Here is a 22687-nt window from a genome sequence, read left to right on the forward strand (position 1 = left end):
GTTCAGGGCAGCACTAAAGGCTTTGGAAAGGAACTCTGTTAATGATTGAAAATGGCCTGTGACCTAATTTTCTAAGCACTTCCTTGGGTGGGAACTGCCCTGATGTCAACAGGACTGGATTAACCATTGGGTTGCATACAAAACAATGTGGAATGCCAGCCAAATAATATTTGTGGGAGCTTCTTGCTGGAGAAAGTACACTGGGCTCCTTTAAAATGTAGTGTATCTTAGAAGATGTGGGCTACTCTTTCATCATGTGATAGGGTGGTGGAGAGGTAGACATTTCCCAGCCACTGCAAAATACCTGAGAGCTCTCCTAGCATGAGGAACAGAGAGGCTGTACTCTTTCATTTCTACCTGATGTCTAGTTGGTTTTGTTGAAGCTATGAGCATGCCTGCATGTCCCTCTGCTCGCCTTGGTGGGAGAATACTGACCTGATAGATTTCTCATAGGGTTTTCTGTGTTTCAACAAGATCAGCAGCTTGATCTGATTTGGGAAGGGTGGTTAACTTGTGGCCCTTCATATGTTCTTGGCAAGCATGGGCAATGGTCAGGGATGATAGCAGCATCTGGATAGTCATAGGCTCCCCATCCCTAGAGTTTGGCTTGGAGTATCTTCTCTATGTGGAAGCTTCTTAGTCTGGAAAAAAGACAACTGGGGGTGGGGGATGTGATGGAGGTATATAAAATTATATGTAGACTAGGGGCTGCACCCCTGCCCTCTCCACTTGTCAACCTTCACTCCCTACACATTAGCCCACTAGAGCTTCCCCTTCCAACCCCATACCACTACTAAGCTCCCTTTTCACCTTCCCACCCTCATTTCTATAGCCATTTCTATTCTAAGGCCCTGCTTTGCACTCCTGTTTTCACCTTTACCCCCGTGCCCATGTCTCCTCCTCCTCCCCCCTCCTTTTGTGCAACTTCCCTTTGTACACAGACCATCCCCATGGTAACCTCCTGCATCTTCCTTCTCCCATACATTGCAACTACTAAGCCAGCCTTTCCCAACCGGTGTGCCTCCAGATGTTGTTGGACCACAACTCCCATCTTTCCTGACCATTGGCAATGCTGGCTGAGGCTGATGGGAGTTGTGGTCCAACAACATCTGGAGGCACACTGGTTGGGAAAGGCTGTTTAAGCAATCTTTCCACCTTCCACCCAGTTATGAAACCACTATCCCTTCTATTTTGCAGTCCCTTTTGTACCTACACTTTCATCTTCACCCCCATTCCCATGCATCATACTCCCTCCTTTTCCTTTGTGCCCCAGTTTTCACCTTCACCTCCTTTCCCCTCCTATTTCATTTTCTCAACTCCCTTTTGCACAGAGACCACCCCCATTTCCATGCCTCCTGTTCTATTCTGCAGCCTCCTTTGTGTATGCACACCCACCCCATGATAATATATGTTACTGTGTCTTTAAGATAAATAGACTCTTAAGAGTAAGTCTGTTCAGTTAGAGAAAGCTAAATTTGGTTGATGGATGTTGTACATATATGGGTTTTAAAAAAACTCTTCTAAATTACTACATTAAATCTGGAACTTCATGTTGCAGACAACACATGGTACCAGGAGTGAAATACACAGAGGAGGCTGGTCTGAAGGGCAAAGTGGAGTGTAGCCCTCCCAAGATTCTGTATCCCCCCCCCAAAAAAAACCTCCAAAGCCATAGGACTTCTTATTACAAGTAGATGGTTCTACCCTGTCTCCTGGGAGGGAAATGGTTAAAAAAATCAAGCATGATTAGAGATGGCTTCATTAGGCAAGGCAGAGGACAAACCATTTCCCCCATCTTTTTTCAAAGTAGCTAATAGACTCACTTGCATATCAAAAGACCCAGAAAATAAACAGAGGGGAGGGAGAGTTTGTGTCCACCCTTCCCCAGCCAGTCATTCTTCCTATTTCTGTGTCTGCACCTTGCAGACAATTCCAATCCCTCATTTTCAGAACACTTGCACCTGGGCTCAAAAACCCATTGATTTTTCTTAATTTGTGTGAATGAGAAAGGAGAGGACTGACTGAGACAAATCAGCTGCAGGTTTCCCTGGGCGAGGAGGTAAGTCCTTTATTTTTTATTCCTTGCTTGAGCATTGGCTTCCTTCTTGACTCTTTCTCGAGGTCTGGGACTGGAAGGGGGGGATAGTAGATCTGTGGGGTGTGTGCATTGCTTTATTGGGTGGGGAGAATTCTTAAGCTTTCTGTTAAATGCAAGTGTTGTTGCTTGAAGAGAGGGAGAGATTGGTGTGTGCATTGCTTGGTATTATTGGGGGGGAGTAGTTTCCATTGTGGGAAGCAAGAAGCTGGACTAGATTGACCTTTGGCTTGATCCAGCATGATATTTGAAGGGATTCCAACTCCTCTTTTAAAGTAAAGATTGTTTCTTTCTGGTTTGTTGACTCCAGTTTATTTTTATTTTTGCTAACCCGTGAACACAACTTATTGCTTGAAGAACCAAAGCAAATCCCATTATCCTGAAGCATGAAGATTTTACTTTTGCATACTGTACAACTGACAGAAAAATAAAGCCTTTTATCCTATTCTTCAACCTAAAAAAGTTTTTAGAGTTGCTTACCAGGATCATTAATTCAACTAGAAAGTAATAATCAGTAATAAAACATAAGTTTCAAAATCAAACACCTCTTTTCAACACACTTCTAACCATTGCATGTTAAGGTTTGACTTCTGTGTCACATGACAAAATCTAAGCCTGTTCAGGTAGGTGGGAACTATAAAACACTTCTATATCCAAACTTCCAAACCTTTGCTGGGGGGAGGGAGATACCAAAAACATTTAGGATAATCAAGGCTGTACTATACTAATGACACACAAAAACATTTTTCTCCCTCAAGCAAATGTCTTGGCAGGACCAGAAACCTCCAGGGATGGGAATCTAAATGAAACATAAATATACGACAGCTGAAGAAAACCTTCTCTTACTGAATAAAAGGACTCACAAACACGAAAGCGGAGTGGAGAAATGACTGGTAGCTGAAAGAATAAACGTAAGGTTTATTACTACAAAGAGGTAAACTCATTCATGCTGAAGTAGCCACACAGCCTGCACTCAGGGAGCCATTACTAATGAATTTAGAACAAAGAGAGGAAGGGAGGAGCAAAGCCTGTCAGAACAACAAACACTTTAGAGAAGGAATCAGCAGAGGAAAGAATAGGTTGCCTTTCTGTCTGTTGCTCCTCACTGGTTCAAGTCACTTGCACCGTGCATTGGTGCTTTGCTCCCAACAATCAGGGCCAGCAAGAAATAGCTAACTTCCTGTGGTAAACCAAAGGGTGTGTGTGTGTGTAGAAGCAGGAATGACTACAACTGTGACTGCAGGGAATCCTTCTGAACCAAGATAAGACATTTTTATGTGCTAAGTATTTGCAGAACTGTAGTGCCCACTGTTTCCTTGCAAGGAAGGAGGATGGTGACTTCATAAGCTCTGCCCCACATGACCTCATAGGCTCTGCCCCACATGACCTCATAGGCTCTGCCCCATCAGTTTAGATTCCACTGGCCTCCATTGGAAATACATTGTGTAAAGGCACTATGGAATATTTGAGGGTTCCATATCCTCTATTACTCTCACATCAGGCGGCTGAGGAATGGAAGAGGGAGAAGTTGAGTACAGTAAGAAGGGAGGGATATAGAAAGGGGGAAAGTGGCTGTTATAACAACGGCAGAGGTTTGTGTGAAGCAGGGAATGAGAGATACAGAGAGAAAAAGTGTGGTTTTAACAATGGCAGAGGTTTGAGTACAGTGAGCTGGAGTTTGAGTCCAGTGAGAATGGAGTTGGGTAAGGTTCTGTTGTGTTAGCTTCTGTGTTGTACCCATCTCTGCTATTTCTCCATGTTAAAGCTTAAAAAACACCACCTTGGTGTTCCTCCCTTCCCAACCTATTCAGATCTCTTTTGTTATTTTAAACCACCACTTTCCCCATGTCAGTTTCCCTCCCTTCTTGCTGTTATACTATGGGCGCTGCTGTTGTGCAACTGCCTTCTCTTTTGCTCCCTTAACCCCCGGCGCTGGACTTCATGCAATCAAGGATTATGGTGAGGCAGTACAAATCATCCACTGGGAACTGCGTGATGACACTTTTACATTTTTATTATATGTAAGAAAAAAAGGGGGGGTTGCTCCATAATTCTAGAGTTAGCAGAGGCGGATCATCCAGTGAAACTAATCGGCAGGAAATTTGGGACAGACAAAAAGAAAATACTTTCCATCATGCACAGTTTAGGGATGGGGGAGAAACTGGATGCAGTTCACATTTAAAGGCCTATGTAATCCACACTTCCCGAAACAATACTCAAACTGAAACACAGCTATCCTTTGAAATTTGCACTTCTCTGAATTTTGCAATGTAATTCTCCAGCCATATAGTGGAGTAAAGGGTGCATATATTAAGAGCACAGGAAGCTGCCTTATACATTGGCCCATCTATCTGGGTAACGTCTATACTGATTGGCAGTGGCTCTCCAGGGTTTCGGGCAAGTGTTTCCTGGTCCTTCCTGGAGACACCAAGGATTGAACCAGGGCCTTCCTGCATGCAAAGCAGTTGCTCTCTCACTGAGCTACAGCTCTTCCCCAATTTAGTGTAAATAGCATACAAAAATGTATGATATTAGAAAAAATGGCTTTGCAAAAATGTGTATTTTGGGAAAAATATGCACTAAAATGCTAATGAATATTCAAAAGGATTTTTTTAAAAAAAACACAACAACAACACCCTGAAACACGTGGAGTTGTAGAGAACTGACCTTAAGGTCAGAGAAATGAGCAACTGAAATGGTCAGATTTGTCCATCCCTATGCACAATCCATTTACAGAATTTGCTGCCAGAAACTTTAAAAGAGGATTAGGCAAATTCACAGAGGAGAAGTCAATTGTTACTTGCCATAATAGCTACAGGAAACCCCCCCTTCAGAGAAGCTATGCCTCTGAATACCACCTTGGGGTGGGCTGTGGCCTTCCTGGAGGCATCTGGTTGGCCATTCTAGGAAGCAGGAAAGATGCTGGACTAGACAGAGCTTTTGATCTGATACGGCGGGGCTCATCTTATCTGCAATAATTAGCAGGGGGTAACCTTTTTTTGCATGCTCCAAAGAAATGCTTTACCTGCCAATTCCTGCATATCAAGCTTTTGTTGAAGGCCAAAGAGGCCCCCTAAAAGTTGACAACCTCCTTGACAACTCTCCCGATTTTGGAGAAGCAATCCACCCAGCACTACTTCTATGAATTTTCCATCCACTTCACAGTTGCCATATTGTTTTCACTGACAGTGTGCCTATGCCTTTCACTGCAATCTGACACACAAAAATGGAACAGGAGACGCCTTTCTTGCCATGGAAAGAAAGGGGTGGGAAAAGGTAAATTTGTGTGTGTGCCAGACTGCAGCAAAATGCACAGAAGCATGGCCAGAAAAAAGGTGTAAACCTCAATGCACAATAACAAGGTGTCTGCAGATGCCCACTACAAAAACGCGCAGAAACCGAATGAAACAACACTCATTACTTCCAAGTAAACATGCATAGGCTTGGGCTATTAGTTTCTTTCCCCTTGATTCTTGGAGATTTGAAAATGGGGTCCAAGCTTCTTGGGCTGCAATCCTGTATACATTTGCCTAGAGTAAGGCCCGCTGAAGAGAGAGAAGCTCACTCTGAGTAAGCATGCATTGGATTGAGCTTGTATTAGCCTGGTTTTATGCATATTTTCTTTAAAATCCTACTATTTTGAATGGGATTTATTCAGAGGTAAAAGTGCATATGATTGTTCTGTTTGCTAATCTAGATTCTGCATTTCATCTTGTACCACAGAACAAAGAGAAAGGAACATCTTTGGCCCATAATACCTTAAGGACCGCCTGACTGTCTATGCTTCAACTTTATCACTGAGATCTTCTGAAGGGGCACTGTTGGTGGTTCCTCACACCCCTGAGGTTCAGTTGGCCTCCACCAGGGACCGAGCCTTCAGTGTGGTAGGACCTACCCTGTGGAACTCCCTACCAACAGAGGTTCAGTGGGAACCATCCCCTCCTTCTTTCAGGCATCTCCTGAAACTGAACTTTTTAAACAGGCCTTTTAACGTCAGTTTTCTTTTCCAACCAATGCAGTACTTACGGATGCTTTTATTATTGTTTCTTATAATACTTTGGCTGATTTTTAATTCTGTAACATTTTTGTATGCTGTAATGCCACCTTGATATACGTTTATGAAAAATGTAGCTTATAATTATTTTAATAAATAAATAAACAAACATAATAGAACAAGCTGACATGCACAAAAGGAGGGAGTACACACTGACAGTGAGATCACCAACCTTTTTGGGCCCATAGGCACATTTGCAAACAGGAGAAACTATTGTGCCCCCCCCCGCAACTAAGCACACACCACAACCTAGTCAATTGGTTACAATATAATTTAGGCGGGGGAGGGGCCCAAGGGAAGCCTCTTTAGGTACATGTGTGCCCACAGGCACCATGCTGGCAACCCCTGCACTAATAGCATCTGATAATCACCAGAAGTTCAAGTTCTGATGCTAATCGCAAAAGAAACAGTCAATAAAATGCCACTGGCTGCAATTCTATACCCATTTGCCTAGGTGCAAGCCCCACTGAACTTAGTGCAACTTATCTGACATGTACAGGAACACAGTGATAAGAATTAAATTCAGGTTGCAGCAGAGACACTTTTGTGCTTTGGTCATTGCAGCCTTTGCATGGTTGGGTTTTATTTTCTACTTTTACTGCTATATTTGTGGTTTTAAATTCACAACACAGGACTCTTGACAATGTAGTGAACTGATATGGCAAGGAAGCCAGTGAATTCTGAGGCAATATTATCATGCTGCTTTATGAAAGTGCTATTTTAGTGTATGTGTTATTGGCTTCTGAATGTTTGTGAAAGAGAAGTTTTGAAACGGGACTGCTGACCTGCATATTTTTGGGCACTTGGAATGGTTTTGAAGTTTTTCAGGGCATTGTACTGAGGGGCTAAAGTTGCATGATATTAATGGTTCCTGTCCTACTACAGGAGTTAATTAACATAGCAAATCTATCATGATTGTGTTATCTCCAATTACTGCTGTTGTGAATGGTCATTCTGTTTATTTTGCATACATTTAAACTTTAATTGAATTCACAAACTTTTTACATTTTGTTTAGTCTGTCATCTGACAAGGACTTTGATCTACTGAGGAATGTGAACATTCTTCTGCAAGGTTCACAGTCTCATTTGAATGCATACTTTGGACATACATTGTCAATTTGTTCCTTTGGCTGCTATGGAGCTACAGCAGCCTCCCCAGTCTCCAGATGTTTTGAGGTACAACTCTCATCAGCCCAGCCAGCAGTTGGTGAGTATTATGCTATTTATTGCAGATTATAGATTTTAAAGGATTGATGCAAAAGAAGTATATGACAACTCGTTGTGGCACTTTCTTGCATGGTTTTATAGTGACTAGTATCGGAGAATGAGGTTGCTTGTGATGATCAGATTCTATTAATGTTTATATCTGTAGTATGTATGAATATTGGGAAAAGTCAAACATACTGACATGACTATTATTCAGAAATGCTGACTACGTGCAACATCTGGATTTATGCAGCCTCAAATACTTTTATTTATTTAAATGTATGGTGAGACTCAATGAATTGTAACAATATTGCAGAATATCAAAGTGCAGAAACAACACTAAGTAGTTTTCAAGAGTAGAGGAAAGCCACCCAACATTGCTATTGAGTTTCATTACATTTCCAATTAATAGCCTGCCCAGCATAATCATATGAATTTCTACTGCCACTTGGCGAATCTTAACTACTTTATGGGTTGCAGACATAACTACCCCACCTAGCACAAATTTAATTTAGAATCTCATGGGCCAATTACCCATCTGTTTTTAGAAAAGTGCCTGAGTGATTTTCTCTGAATGTACTCTGCATAACGGACAGTACCATAGAATCTCTATTGAACCACAAATGCACATTTTCTGATCCCACAGGATACTCAGTGTTTTGCTGCTGCAGATATCATGGCTTGAAATGAGGAAAAAGCTTTCTGTGTCTGTTGCAGGGTCTGTAAGCTAAGCCAAACAATGCTCATATTCCAAGTTTGATTTCAAGTCTGGAGGAAACTGAAGAGGAATCGATTACCGCTATCTGTGTTTGTATTACTGTGTCTTTTAATCATCTGCGGACGGAATACTTTGGCAGCAACTAATTCTTCACTAGCAACCAGGGCCGGCTCCAGGCATGCGGGGGCCCTTGGGCATTAGCTTGCCCTGACTCCCTGGTGTGTGTGTGTGCGTGTGGCCCCACACACACCCCATGCCCCCCTACCAGTCTAGTCTTTAGCATTGCCCTTAATGAAGATGGCGGCCGTGGTTCCTCCACCGCTATCTTTGTTGATGGCACACATACGTGCTATGCGTGCACATCTCTGCCATCAACTAAGATGGCGGCAGCGGCTTCAGTACCTTAGGGAAGCTGCGGCCACCATCTTCATTAAGGGCAATGCTAAAAAGCCGGCTGACAGGTAAGTGGGGGGCATGGGGGGGTGCGGAACGTGGAAGGGGAGCAAAGGGCCCCTCAGGGGCTCTTGTAGCTCCGGGGCTCTCAGGCCAGTGCCTAACCTGGCCGCCCTTTAGAACCGGCCCTGCTAGCAACTCTGACTGGAATAACTTGTAATTCGCTATACCCATGAATATTTATACAGTGCATACATGTTTCTGGGCCTGTTATCATCAGCTCCTCCATAGTTTTATTCAAAAATTAAAGGCTCTTCTATGGACAACTGCCTCAAAGTTTTAATATCCTTGCTTCTCCTCTCACTAGGGTGGCTGGAGTCTTGCTTGGAAGGGAACATATTTATTTTGCAGGTTTATATCCTGCCTTACCCTGTGCTGGAAGCTGTTTACAAACTGTAAAACACTATAAAAACCACAAAGTATCATTGATACTTAAAAAGGAACTTGCTAAAAGCCTGTTTTGAACACTGATAAACCAGCAGGCAGAATAAAAAACAGTAGAATTTCTGTCCTCCAAGACATTTTGAAACAATGTGCTTTGTATTTCCCTCTGAAGAACAATGCAAGGGAGGTGTGCTGACATAAGAACTATCCACACAGGCACTCCCTTGGAGATCGCATTCAGTCTGTTTTATTTAATATATTACCATTTTAATTACATTTTATTGGTGCTGTTTTTAATTGAGCCTCCTAGGCAAGCATCTAACCCAATGGGTGTATTAAAACAAAAGCCCAAGGCCTCAATCCAGAAAGAAAGAGACATACTTAAATCCCATTAAAAATCAATGCAACTGTTGTACCTGTATAAACAGGCTTCATTTTGTCAAGATTGTGCCTTTCATAAAGAGTACAATCCGACTCCATTAAATCCATGACCAAAAAAAATGCATTGACTTTATGAGTGTGTGAGCAGCTTTCTCAGCCGTCTGATTTTTCTTTTTTGTTGTTGTTCAATAGAGTGTTGCCACAAGTCACCACAGGATATTATAGGATGAATGTACACTTCTGTCTACTTATGAGCTGGATACAGTTGTTTTGAGCTGATCCAAGATGACACCACAACAGAATCCAGTGCACAATAATAAATGTTTTATGTGCTGTCATTTTAGTTCCAGATGAAGGAAGTCCAGGTTATATACTCTTGAGCACAACTCTGGTCTATGGAGGATGGCCATACCTCGGTGGGAGATCACAGCATGCAGAAGGCCACAGGTTCAATCCCTACTATTCCCAGCCAGAAAGAATGTTGGGTAGCAAGACAGGAAGGGACTGCTGGTGAATCACATGAGATGAGAACTGGTCTGGATGGACCTATAATCAGAGTTGGTATAGGGGGAAGCTTTGTGTGGTCACTTAATTCTACAGTCACAAGGGTGGCTATATAGTATAGTCAGCATGGATTTTTTTGCATTCTGCAATGTTAAATTGAAAATACCCCCATGCCATTCTGATGCTTCCCATAAGCTCATTTCTAAACAAAACCTTACAAAACTTATAGTCCTGAACTCAGAAACTCTTGCTTAACAACCCTCTACATTTTCATGGCAATACACAAAACAGTCAGAGAGAATTGAGAGTGCAAAGTGTAGAAAGAGAGAGAGAAAAAACAGACCCCTTTTGGACTTTTTCTGTTCTCATAATCTGTTGAAATTAATTACAAATCAGACATGTTCACAGAGTACCTGTAATCCTATTACTGACCTTGCCCCATACTCTGACCTTCATCTTCTGTAGTTTAAAAGTTAAAAAAATGCCTGGCTGATTTTTAATTTAAGAAATTTTGGCTTGGACTCAATGATAATGTCAGGCATGCTCAGTAAGAACCAAGTGTCAGTGTTCTAAAAGCCAGACTCACAGCTGCTGGGCTTGCCTAATCAAGGGGCTACACCCACACCAGACCTTGATCTCACTTTAGACAGTCATGGCTTCCCCCAAAGAATCCTGGGAAGTGTAGTTTGTGAAAGCTGCTGAAAGGAGACTCCTATTCCCCTGACAGAGCTCCAGTGGCCAGAGTGGTTTAATAATCAGCCGCTCTGATTGAAGCTCTGTGAGGGGAACAGGGCATCTCCTAGCAACTCTCAGCACCATTCCCTAACTACACTTCCCAGGATTCTTTGGCAGAAGGCATGACTGCCTAAAGTGACATAACAGTGTGGTGTGGATGTGGCCAGGGAGAGCTTTGGTTTAAATTTGGGTGGGTGGCTACATGTGCCTGCTGTAGAATAAAAAGGTGGGGGAAACACTGAAAAGCAACAATACTGTTCACAGTGTTTTCCTTTTGGAAAGGAAAGGGGCTTCACCTCTGCTCAGTGCCCACCCATCCAATCTCCTCCTCTTCCCCTCTCCTCCCCCTTCCTACCTCCCCCTCCCCTTCCTGCCCTCCTCCCCTCCCTGCCCCCCCGGTCAGTTTCACCTATCCTAAGCATGATTGCACAGGAGTAAATTTCATTGAAGCATGCAAATGATCAAACGTGTCCTCCCCTTCCCCTCCCTTTTGCCCCTTCCCTCCCTGTTCCTTCACCCCTCACTTCCTCTCCTTCTTCCCCTCCCCCCCCTCCTCCTCCTCCTCCCCCTCCTCCCCATGGTCAGTTTTACCTGTCCTAGGACTATGACCTGGGAGATCAGGGTTCGAATCTCCACACACCCATGAAGCTCACTGGGTGGCTTTGGGCCAGTCACTGCCTCTCAGCCTCAAAGGAAGGCATTGGTAAACCACCTCTGAATACTGCTTATCATGAAAACCCTATTCATAGGGTCACCATAAATCAGAATTGACTTGAAGGTAGTCCATTTCATTTTCAAGCATGATTGCACGGGATTAAATCCCACTGAACTCAATAAACATGCAAATCATCAGACCTACCTTTCCCCTCCTTTCTCTCTCCTCTCCTTTCCTCCTCCCTTCCTGCTCCCCTCCCCTCTTCCTCCTTCCTCCTCCCCTGCCCACTCCCCCCTCCCTCCCTCCTGGTTAGTTGTATCTATCCTAAGCATGAGTACATGGGGGTAAATCCAACTGAACTCAATAAACATGCAAATGATCAAACCTTCCCTACTCCTACTCCTCTTGCCTAGTTCCCAACCCTCCTCCCCTCCCCATCCCCTGTGGTCAGTTTCACCTATCCTAAGCATGATTGCAGGGGAGTAAATCCCACTGAACTCAATAAGCATGCAAATGATCAATCCATTCTCAGCAAATTTGCACAGATCCCATTTCTTACCTCCCAGATTAAAAAGCAGAGAAATTCACTGATAGCAAAAAAAACCTCTCAGAGAGGTCAGGTCTCCTGCTCCCCTGGTTCACTATAGCTGCCCAATTTCCCTGCTTTTTAAAGTTTGATAGAAATATCTGTTGGCTATAGGTACATTCTTAAACTGCAAGGTTTTTTGCCTTAGTCAATATTCTCTAAGCAGAGCTCCATAGTCTAGAAATGATCTAGTTAAGTGATGGGGAAACTGTAGGATAGACCTCCAGATGTTGATGGACTCCAAATCCTATCAGCCCTAGTCAGCATGGTCAATGGTCAGGGATGATGGCAGTTGTAGTTCAGCAATTTCCAGGGGGTAGGGGTGAGGAGGTATGGGTTCTCTATTCTTATTCTAGCTTCATAATGAAGTTGGGGGACATTTAGTGGTAAAGGTTCTTACAGCTGTAGCACATCTGTTCTGGAAGAACATTGCACATAAATATATGTATTTGCATATTATTTAAAAAACCTTGTTAATTTGTATCTTGCTTGAACCAAGATCTATGGCTCCTCTATGTTGATAGCAGGCAAAATATCTACGTGTCATTTTGTTTATTGTTTAGCCCAGATAGTGTTACGGAAGTTTTGGAGTATGAGACAAATAAAGCCTGAGAAGGGATATCTGGATCCGCACCTATGATAACTGTGTTATGCTAATAATCTTGGTCAGCATTATATTGATCATTTTATTTCCAGGTTTTGGGATTTTTTTGCATTATTCCTCTTCTTTAAAAATAATGATTCCTAAGTAAGCCAAAAATAGGTTTACAACCTTCCCCTTATTTTTTCTATTGGTTTTGCAATGATGACAGAGTACCTAATTAGCGTAGGTGGCACACAGTCTGAAATAAATTGTTTCTATGATTCTGAATTCAGCTTGTCCATACTATAATATGAGTTGATTAGATGATGTCATTGTATATTTGTATAATCTTTGTAATTACAATAATTTAGCTCATGGAGGGCATTCAGAATTTGGCTTTTGTAGGCTCTGATATCTGGTCACTGATTTATAGGAAACTAGCATCATTCTCCTTTTTTTGCCTGGGCAAATTGTTCATAAATTGATTAGAGTTGAACTCTTGATATCTGAGACTCCTCCCCACCCCTAAACTTCCCCACTGCTGTGTGCGCCTCAATTCCTGCTTAGCAAATTAGAATTTTGAATGGTTACTTTCTTGGTAAGGAATGAAACAAGTGTTTAAAATGGGACTGGGAAGCCTGTAGTGCTCCAGATGTTGTTGGATTCCAACTCCTATCATCCTTGGTCATTGGCTAGGCTGGGTGAGGCTGATGGGAGCTGAAGTCCAAAAACATCAGGAAGGCTGCAGATTCCCCAGCCCTGATTTAAAACGTCTCATTGAAGTTCAGTGCCGGCATGAGAATACATCTGTCTATTCAGTCAATGAGAGATCTAATCACCTATTTCAATCATTAATTACAGATGTTTCTCATTTATATACAAGGAGTGGCAACACATCCTATCTTTGTGCAATAGGGATAATTGAAATAATCACCTACACCTATCTTCATCCATCTCCAAAACGCATAATGAGCATGGGGTATAGACAATCATAATGTAGACTAATCTGGCACCATGTAAAGCAGGGAGAAAAAGACAGATGAGTCCTCTGGTCGCACGTGCTTCAAGAACCCAAAGCACGTGGATGAGTATAATCTGCCTAGCTCCTCAGAGTTCATGTTGCTTATTTGTGTGCACATAAAATTTTACATTTGCAGAAAACCTCCTATCATATGATATGTTGCAGCACTTGAAGGACTGGAGAAGACTGTGGCCCTTGGGTCTCTTTGCTCTTTTGTACCAAGTCAGGCCATTTGGCAGCCTGCTACGAGCTGATTTAACAGAAGTTGGAGAGGTGACAGCTGATGTTTTGGGGTATATCTCGTGAACCAGACCACCTAGAAACTTAATTTTTTTAAAATGAAAGCTGAGAGCTCGGAGATTAAGGTGACTCACCTGGAGACCCAGAGAGGACTCCCAAAATCCAGAGTCTCTGGCTGAAAACCGGACATCTGGCAACCCTAGTGAGATGGATATCGGAGGCACTGTTTTACAGTGATTCGGACTCTATCTCCTGGGTCGTTTTCAGGGAATATCATTGGGTGATTGTCTTTCAGCCATCTGTCAGTTGTGCTGTGGGGTGACACAGGGTACCATATTGTCTCCCATGTTTAACATCTACATGAAACCCTTGGGAGCAGTCATCAGGAGATTTGGGGAGAGGTGTCAGCAGCACGCTGATGATACCCAGCTCTATTTCTCTGTAACATCTGAATCAGGAGAGGCCATGCAAGCCCTGGACTGGTGCCTGGACTCGGTGGTGGGCTGGACGTGGGCCAATAAACTAAGTCTGAATCCTAGCAAGATGGAGGTGCTGTGAATTGGTGGTTCCTACTTCTGGGAAGGGTGACTTAGCCTGTGCCTGCTTTTGAGACGGGCTCCTGCCTCAAAAGAAGCTTATTCAGATATATCAGTCAGGTTTTTTTTTTTTTTGACTGATTAAACTTCTCCCGGGTAGGGAGAAACGAAGAGATTAACCTCAAAGCCTATTTTTGTTGGGACGACCAGATCTCATTAATTTATGGGACGAGGTCCAGCCGACGAAGGTGGGACGGATTTTCAACAACAAGCTCTATCTGATAAAGCGAACGTTCATCTTATCTTCTAAGAGAGAACGCACTAACAGGCAAGCACCCTTCTTTCTATATTTTTCTTTTACTTGACTTAAATTGTTGCTGTTTAAAAGAGATTTGCCAGATTGATCGGTTTTTGACATCTCACTGGGGAGCCATAACTTCTCTCTGTTACTCACTAATTAATAGCTTATCTCTGTTTTTGTTGCAAAAAGCTGTCCTGGATTTGCATTCTAAAGATATACACAGAAGAGGGATTTCTATTCCAGATTTTTATTTTGAAGAATATTATATTGTCTGAGACTACTCTCTTTTTGGTCTATTTTATTTTGACGAATCTGTTTCCTGACGACCGCCATTAATTGTTTCGATCCTGGGAACTGCATTTTGTTTACTTAAGCATGGAGAGATAAGGCTGTCTGCTCTGTTTATACTGTGATGTCACCAAGTTTGGAGTATTAACCCAATTGTTGCTGAAATAAGAAGTGGTTTTCCTATATTTTTCTTTTAAAATGGCAATTAAGAAAGTGGCTGAGAATCTGGAAATAACTATGTTTCAGAAAATAATGGATGAGATTGAGATAACGAAACAAAACCTGCGACAGGGTTGTAAGGAGCTGAAAATTGAATTGAGTAAAATGAAGCAGGAGATTAAAGATATAGGGGTCCCTGTGAGAGAGGTGACCCTGGAAGGGGTCCCTGTGAGAGAGGAGACCCCGGAGATTGGAACAAACGTGGAACAGGAAAAAGATTTGGAGTCTATGGACTTTAGAAACAAAATCTATTGTTTGGAGACACAGGAGATTAAAGACATAGGGGTCCTTGTGAGAGAGGAGACCCTGGAGACTGGAACAGGGGTCCCTGTGAGAGAGGAGACCCTGGAGACTGGAACAGGGGTCCCTGTGAGAGAGGAGATCCCGGAGATTGGAACAAACGTGGAACAGGAACAAGATTTGGAGTCTATGGACTTTAGAAATAAAATCTATTGTTTGGAACTCAATGTTATCTCTGAAGAAATTAATGAAGATTCTAGAGATAAAGTTATCAATGGCATGGATAATCTTCTGGACTGGAATGATGTGATGGAGCCCAATATAGAGAAAATCTATGGAATTAACTGCAGCCATGTGACAATGGAAAAACTTTTAAGAGATGACCCAGTGTATTTTGAAAAAAAGAACAGAGATATGATTTTACAGCAGTATTTCAGCAACCTATTCAGAATGGATGGCAAGAAAATATTTGGGATAGAGGTAATTCCCATCAGACTCTTACTATATGACTATGGCTTTGACAGCAAGATTATTATGGAATACTGATAATGGAAGATTGGATATTGAAATTACTGGACTTAACAAGACTACTGAAGATGGAAGATGGAAAATGGAACTAATAGGGATAATAGAACAATGGCTACTGAAATTACTGAACCTAACAGATTCTGATGTGATGGATTAATTGAAATGTTTATTTTGACTATGGTTATGACAATAAGATTATCATAATTAGTAATGAGATGGATTAATCGATATGCTTATCTGGAAAAAAAAATTGATAGATATATTTCTTAAAGAATTGAAACCTCTCTTTGACTTTTTGTGGAAAGAATAAAGTAATGTTTATGAGATTTGATGATTAAGTAAGATAACTACTGGAGGAAAGTGATTTTATAATATGACTTAAGAGACAGGATTGTTATATATTATAGACTTATAACTGATTTGATCTTTGACAAATGGGAAGTCAATATTTTACTCTTTATTTTTTATTTTTGTTTTTTTTTTCTTTTTTTTTTTGTTGTTTAACTATTTTTGATTTTGTTTTTTGTCTTTGAATGTTTTATGATTTCGTCTTGTATGTTTTATGAAAATCTGAATAAAAATTATTGAAAAAAAAAATGAATTGGTGGTTCCTGAGTTCAGATAATTGGTCAGTTGCCTGCTTTGGATGGGGTCATACTCCCTCTGAAAGAGCAGGTCTGTAGTCTGGGGGTGCTCCTGGCAGGGTATTGCCAACATGTCTCCCCACTGCTGAAAGAATTGCACTGGCTACCTATTATCTATTGGGCTAAGTTCAAGGTTCTGGTTTTGGTGTACAAAGCCCTATACAGATTGAGACCGGGAGACCTGAAAGGCTGTCTTACCCCATTATACCCAGTTCATCACTGCGCTCTACAGGTGAAGGCCTCCTGCAGATACCATCTTATCAGGAGGTCAGTTCCACACAACATAGGAAGCGGACCTTTAGTGCAGTGGCATCTACCCTTTGGAATTCCCTCCCCTTAAATATTAGGCGCCATTTCTGTTATCTTTTTGGTGCCTATCAAAGACCTTCCTCTTTCAACAAGCCTTTTAAATAGAGACCTTATTCCAGTCTGCTTCTGTGTTGGAATTGCTTTTTAATGTTTTTAAAGCTTTTTTTTTTTTTTAAAGATGTTTTTAAAGATGTTTTGTTTTAATATGTTTTTCAGGATGTTTTGTTGTAATATATTTTAAATATATATAATATATAATATATTCTGTTTTTTAAATGTTTTAGAGTGTTTTAGTGCTTTTGTTTGCTGCCGTGGGCTCCTATTGGGAGGAAGGGTGGGATATAAATCTTATAAATGAATAAATAAAATGTATGTATTGGTCTTTGAAGGGACAGATGTACAGTACATAAATAAATAGATGCTATGTGTTCAAATAAATAAGCAAATGATCAAGCTAGAGAACTTCAGCTGGCAAATATGCAGAGAAGTTATTATTTTTACACCAATACAGAAGCTTCATTTGTTCATTATAGTGTGTGTATGTGGGGATCCAATACATTTTAACTTAATCATGGAGAGCCTAGAGAGTATCAGCCCCTACACAATGTTGTAACATGGAAGAACTTTAAGATGACTGGAGATGGGCTCTGTGTTTCTCTTTCTACCAATGTTGTAATAGAAAAATGACCAGATATTATGTCTGAAAATTCTAATAAGGGCCCTGACACTTGGGTGACACTGCTACAAACAGACATATTTGCCCTATTTGTTTTAGTAGGAGAAATCTGCATACTTAGGTTACAGATGCCCACCTTCATTGCAGTGCTTCCTCTAGACCCTGTCAAGGATCATGAATATGTCATTTGATATAGATAGATCTGCATATTACTAGTAGTTATATATACTAGACCTTGATTGGAGTCGCATTCTCTGCTGGAATTTGGTAACAGCCCCAGAGATATGGATGTGGGATATCTAATTATGCATACCGACCTGCTCTCATGGGGGGGGATTGATTTCCGTATAAGGGGCTACATTCTTGATGAGTGGGAAGCCACAGGTTATTTGATCTTGCACTGTAATACTGAAAAATTCCTAAGTTTCTTGGAAATGGATGTATATAGTTGAATGTGCCTCTTTTTAGAGAGAATTTGACTTCTGCCACAAATGTAACTATATGTTTATTTTCATATCTATGCATCTGTATCTACATTCCAGATACCACATTGACCTCACAGTTTGAAGCTACATTCTAGCAGTTATATTTTATATTATTATAGCTGGATAGCTAAATCTTTCGTGTGTGTATGTGATTCTATATAACTTGCTCTTTATGGCCAGTGGCTGCTTATTATGAGGCTCTAACACAAATATAAACTTAAAATTAACTTAAATTGCTTACTGACTTTAGAATTCAGAAACAAAGGTATTCCCAATCCTTTTTAAGCACCCAGCAGCCTGCCCTTACACTTTACTACTCAGCCCTTCTGTTAATTGTGAGCTGCTTAAACCAATGATAGACAGCGAGAGGAGTTATGGGCACTTGGACTGCCAGGCCGTGATATAACTAGCAGATCTGCAACTTGTTCCTGGATAACCCCCCACTCCCAGCTGTGAATTTGCTAGAACACACACACATGTTTTTTGATGCATCATGTAACCATCTAGTATTACACTGGCAAAATTCATACAGGTGATCTCATCTTTTGGAATGTTGCCTCTGATCACATGATCAGTCTAGAGCTAATGGATTCCCTTTTTTAAAAAAAGGTTTGTCCAACAAATTAGCATTGGTTGTTTCTTTCTTAGTAACCCTTTGTAGCAGGGCCCGATGTGACTATAATTGGAGATTTCAATCCTTGTAACTTGATAACACATTTTCAGGTGCGAGGATGGCATTTGTGGGTGACCAGCGAGAATTGGAATCCTCTCTCTTGCTCAATTAAATGATCAAAATCCTCCCTTCAGTTTAATGCAACCAATTCACCTTTGGCTCTTAAGTTGTTTATCTTCTTTCTTACTTCCTTTCTTCAGGCTCTTTCATGGTTGTTGAGCCAGACACAACCACCAACTTCTCTAAAGGAAGAGCGTAGGTGTTTCCTTCATCTGGATCCATTGTAAGTTGTACATTCTGCCACCCCTACTCTTCTTGGGTCACCTAGAATGCATATCTTGAACCTTAGCATTTTTGCTTTTCTTTGTTAAAATATGAGAGTCTGAGAAGCAAAACAAACCTGTAATGTATTGGAGAATACACTTAGCCATAAGATTATTAGCAATTAAATAACTTAATCTAGTGAAAGATTAAAAACACATTAAAAGCCTATGATACTTGGTTGTTACTAAGGAAGCAAGCTCCCTTTCCCCCTTCACAAGTTGGAGGAATAACTTCTGTGGTAAGGAGATTTGCTTACTTTCAGCAAGGACTTCACTATAGTAACCAATAAGTGTGTATGATGTGTTAGGAAATATATTAATTTGATAGATTTTTGGTGATTTTTAATCTTCTTGATTTTTTCAAATCTACCTTGTTTATTAAATTGGCATGGCTATATTATCTATGGATGAGGGGATAGGTGAGGTAGGCCTTGTATTAATTGCAACTGTCTTTAAATAACTGAATCACCCTCTGTCTTTAGGCATCAACTGCTTTGGAATGCCATCTGCCATACCAAAAAGAACAGTCTTACTTCAGCACTGCTGACAGGACAGCTTGTTCCACTGTGCTTGAGGCCAGGAAGCTTGCTTAGGGGGCACAGGATAGGGACCAATGCATTCCCACCTCCAACCTTTCCCTGAACCCCCACATCTGCTGCCTAAGGTGGCTTCCTCACTCTGCAGGTGGAGCCCTGTTTTCCTTGGTATCCCACTGCTTGCCACAGCAGACATAAAATGTCTGGATGTCCACATGTGAGTGAACACATATCTTTCAGTAGCATACGTACGCATGAACATCTGGGGGGCAGAACCACGCATTATGACTAATGTGGGATGCATCTGTGTTACACTGATATTTTCCACACCAGTATGAAAAGTATGGAATTGAAATATGTATTTATTTGTTTTCTTTTATTTATAGCCCACCTTTCATCTAAGAAGCTCAAGGTGTCATACAGTGGCATCACTAGGTTTGGTGTCACCCAGTGCAGTAACTCATGGTGTCACCCCCATGGACCTCCTCCCGTACCAGACCATACAGAATCCTTAGTAATGTTTTTTGTACTAATGTTACTCGTAAATCGTAATTCCCGTATATCACTGAATGTAATGGCAATAGTAGTGAAATAAACAACTAGCAAAATTAAAATTACACCTTTAAATTACAATATCATACGCACAGCCTAAATGTATTTACATTTATACATACTGCCTAATTGTTTTAAAAATAGGATTGGAAAGGGAGGGAAAGATTTACAACACAAACACAATTCTTTGTTATGTTTACTCAGAAGTCCCATTAATTTACAGCACAATCCTAACCATGTCTACTCAAAAGTAAGTCCTAATGAATTCAATGGGGTTTACTCCAGGTACATGGGATGAGCATTCCTTTGTTCCCAGAAAAGCAAGTATTGGATTAAAGCTTTCATATTGGAAAGGTTTTCAAAGCACTGCCCTCTCCAACAGACCAGGGTCTGACTGCGTGCTACACACAAGAGAAAAAAAACTTTAACCCATATTCTTACTTACTCAAACTGAAGACCTCAAAACCACCATTTTGACGTTGTAATGAAGCCTAAGCACTGCCTGGGTCAACAAATCACAAGCCTGGCTCCCCTTATTGGCTACAATCCTGAAAGGGCGGGATTAGAGGCCAGAGCTTGGAAAAGTTATTTTTTTGAACTATAACTCCCATCAGCCCAATCCAGTGACCATGCTGGCTGGGGCTGATGGGAGCTGTAGTTTAAAAAAGTAACTTTTCCAAGCTCTGGCTAAAAGCTGCTATACAGATCAGTTAAAAAACAGATTAAACAGTCACGAGTGGGCTGATGTTTTGGTGTATATCTCGGGAACCAGACAACCTAGAAACTTTTTGTTTTTTTTTAATTGAAGCTGAGAGTCCGGAGATTAGGTAAGTTAGCTGGAGACCCGGAGGGAACCCCCCCATAACTGGAAACTCCAGCTGAAAATTGGACACCTGGTAACCCTACTCCATCTTGCACCTCCTGATTGACTGCACCCTGACACACCACTGGCACAGCCTCTGTAAACCCACTGCATGCAGTGGGTTTACAGAGGCAGTGCTTGCCTGGGGTGGTTTGAATCTCCCGCTGTTTGGCTGCAGAGCGGTTTCACCCCCATCCTGCCTGGAAAGCCACTCAGGCACGCAGCCCAAGAGCAGGCAGGGGATTCAAACCTCCCGCCTAAAATTCACAGCTGATGAGCGAGCAGACCAGGCAGGATGGGGGAAAAAATGCTCTGCAGCCGAAGAGCGGGAGATTCCCCAAGAGGGTAGTGGCTGGCGAGATGACCGCTGCAGGGCTGAAGATAGAGGAAAACCCCCACTGCAGCCCAGCTTCTCTATATCGCCAAGCGCGGGGCCCTCCAAAGCGTGGGGCCCAGGGCAACTGCCCCACTTCCTGGTGCCTAGGGGCGTCTCTGGGTGTCACCCAGTGGTGTGTTGGTAAATATTTAACAACTGGCTCTCCAGAAAATGCCAGAAGTCCAAGCTGGATTTAGAAAGGGAAGAGGCACCAGAGATCATATTGCAAGCATACGCTGGATAATGGAATGGACCAAGTTATTTCAAAAGAAAATCACCCTGTGCTTTACAGATTACAGCAAAGTCTTTGATTGTGTAGATCATGAAAAACTACGGAACAGTTTTAAAAGAAATGGGGGTTCCACAGTATCTGACTGTTCTGATGCACAACCTATACTCTGAACAAGAGGCTAGTGTAAGGACAGAATATGGAGAAACCAGTTGGTTCCCCATCGGAAAGGGTGTGAGACAGGAGTGTATTTTATCATTCTATTTGTTTAATCTATATGCAGAACAGATCATACGGAAAGCGAGATTGGCCCAAAATGAGGAGGTGTGAAAATTGAGGGAGAAATATCAGTAATTTAAGATATGTAGATGATACCATACTCTTAGCAGAAACCAGTAATGATCTGAAACGAATGCTGATGAAAGTTAAAGAGGAAAGCACAAAAGCAGGACTACAGCTGATAAAAAGACTAAAGTAATGATAACAGAAGATTTATGTAACTTCAAAGTTGATAATGAGGACATTGAACTTGTCAAGGATTATCAATACCTTGGCACAGTCATTAACCAAAATGGAGACAATAGTCAAGAAATCAGAAGAAGGCTAGGACTGGGAAGGGCAGTTATGCGAGAACTAGAAAAGGTCCTCAAATGCAAAGATGTATCACTGAACACTAAAGTTAGGATCATTCAGACCATGGTATTCCCAATCTCTATGTGTGGATGTGAAAGTTGGACAGTGAATAAAGCGGATAAGAGAAAAATCAACTCCTTTGAAATATGGTGTTGGAGGAGTGCTTTGTGCATACCATGGACTGCAAAAAAGACAAATAATTGGGTGTTAGAACAAATTAAACCAGAACTGTCACTAGAACCTAAAATGATGAAACTGAGGTTATCCTACTTTGGACACATAATGAGAAGACATGATTCACTAGAAAAGACAATAATGCTGGGAAAAACAGAAAGAAGTAGAAAGAGAGGAAGACCAAAAAAGAGATGGATTGATCCCATAAAGGAAGCCACAGACCTGAACTTACAAAATCTGAACAGGGTGGTACATGACAGATGCTCTTGGAGGTCGCTGATTCATAGGGTCGCCATAAGTCATAGTTGACTTGGAGGCACATAACAACAACAACCTCTTCAAAGTACTAACAAGCCTCTTGTTTTAATTAAAATAATAATTATAAATTCTTGCTCTTATCACTAATGGGAGTTAATTATCTTGCATGTGCCCATAGTAAATTTTTGGATACTTTCAGACCCTCAGCAATTTTCAAGTGATCTATGTAT

At 41.5% G+C, this 22687-nt stretch overlaps 1 long non-coding RNA gene across 6 annotated transcripts; it reads left to right on the top strand.

The window, feature by feature from the left end:
• Positions 1-1431: 1431 nt before the first annotated feature.
• Positions 1432-19956, top strand: LOC133364808 (uncharacterized). Of its 6 annotated transcripts, XR_009758043.1 has the most exons (6): positions 1432-2059; positions 2854-3006; positions 5819-7356; positions 18715-18797; positions 19320-19590; positions 19760-19956. It is a non-coding gene; the product is annotated as an uncharacterized LOC133364808 (long non-coding RNA). The 6 variants fall into 6 exon arrangements; XR_009758048.1 differs by lacking the exon at positions 19320-19590 and having other exon boundaries at positions 1435-2059; XR_009758038.1 differs by lacking the exon at positions 19760-19956 and having other exon boundaries at positions 1435-2059; positions 19320-19670.
• Positions 19957-22687: the final 2731 nt, after the last annotated feature.

This window comes from Rhineura floridana, chromosome 1 (genome assembly GCF_030035675.1).
Source record: "Rhineura floridana isolate rRhiFlo1 chromosome 1, rRhiFlo1.hap2, whole genome shotgun sequence".
In the NCBI taxonomy this organism is placed as follows: Eukaryota; Metazoa; Chordata; class Lepidosauria; order Squamata; family Rhineuridae; genus Rhineura; species Rhineura floridana.